This window comes from Arachis hypogaea, chromosome 4 (assembly GCF_003086295.3).
Source record: "Arachis hypogaea cultivar Tifrunner chromosome 4, arahy.Tifrunner.gnm2.J5K5, whole genome shotgun sequence".
NCBI classification, from domain to species: Eukaryota; Viridiplantae; Streptophyta; class Magnoliopsida; order Fabales; family Fabaceae; genus Arachis; species Arachis hypogaea.
In genome coordinates, this window is record NC_092039.1 from 35838818 (window position 1) to 35840069 (window position 1252).

Below are 1252 nucleotides of genomic sequence, written 5' to 3' on the forward strand. Positions count from 1 at the left end.
ATTATTGTTGTTGAAACCTTGTTGGGGTCTCTGTTGATCCTTCCATGAAAAATTTGGATGATTTCTCCATGAAGGATTATAGGTGTTTCCATAGGGTTCTCCCATGTAGTTCACCTCTTCCATTGAAGGGTTCTCAGGATCATAAGCTTCTTCCTCAGATGAAGCCTCCTTAGTACTGCTTGGTGCATTTTGCATTCCAGACAGACTTTGAGAAATCATATTGACTTGTTGAGTCAATATTTTGTTCTCAGCCAATATGGCATTCAGAGTGTCAATCTCAAGAATTCCTTTCTTCTGACTAGTCCCATTGTTCACAGGATTTCTTTCAGAAGTGTACATGAATTGGTTATTTGCAACCATTTCAATCAGTTCTTGAGCTTCAGTAGGCGTCTTCTTCAGATGAAGAGATCCTCCTACAGAGCTATCCAAAGACATCTTGGATAGTTCAGAGAGACCATCATAGAAAATACCTATGATGCTCCATTCAGAAAGCATATCAGAAGGACACTTTCTGATTAATTGTTTGTATCTTTCCCAAGCTTCATAGAGGGATTCTCCTTCCTTCTGTCTGAAGGTTTGGACTTCCACTCTAAGCTTACTCAATTTTTGAGGTGGAAAGAACTTTGCCAAGAAGGCATTGACTAGCTTTTCCCAAGAGTCCAGGCTTTCTTTAGGTTGAGAGTCCAACCATGTTCTAGCTCTGTCTCTTACAGCAAAAGGGAATAGCATAAGTCTGTAGACCTCAGGGTCAACCCCATTAGTCTTGACAGTGTCACAGATTTGCAAGAACTCAGCTAAGAACTGATGAGGATCTTCCAATGGAAGTCCATGGAACTTGCAATTCTGTTGCATTAGAGAAACTAATTGAGGCTTAAGCTCAAAGTTGTTTGCTCCATTGGCAGGGATAGAGATGCTTCTCCCATAGAAATCGGGAGTAGGTGCAGTAAAGTCACCCAGCACCTTCCTTGCATTGTTGGCATTGTTGTTGTTTTCGGCTGCCATATGTTCTTCTTCTTTGAAGAATTCGGTCAGGTCCTCTAAAGAGAGTTGTGCTTTGGCTTCTCTTAGCTTTCTCTTCAAGGTCCTTTCAGGTTCAGGATCAGCCTCAACAAGAATGCCTTTGTCTTTGCTCCTGCTCATAAGAAAGAGAAGAGAACAAGAAAATGTGGAATCTTCTATGTCACAGTATAGAGATTCCTTTAGGTGTCAGAGGAAAAGAAAAGTAGAAGACAGAAGTAGAAAATTCGAACTT

The 1252-nt window shown here is 40.9% G+C and overlaps 1 non-coding gene across 1 annotated transcript; it reads left to right on the top strand.

Moving 5' to 3' along the window:
- Window positions 1-489: 489 nt before the first annotated feature.
- On the top strand, window positions 490-597 carry LOC112799307 (small nucleolar RNA R71). Its single transcript, XR_003200882.1, has one exon. It is a non-coding gene; the product is annotated as a small nucleolar RNA R71 (small nucleolar RNA).
- Window positions 598-1252: the final 655 nt, after the last annotated feature.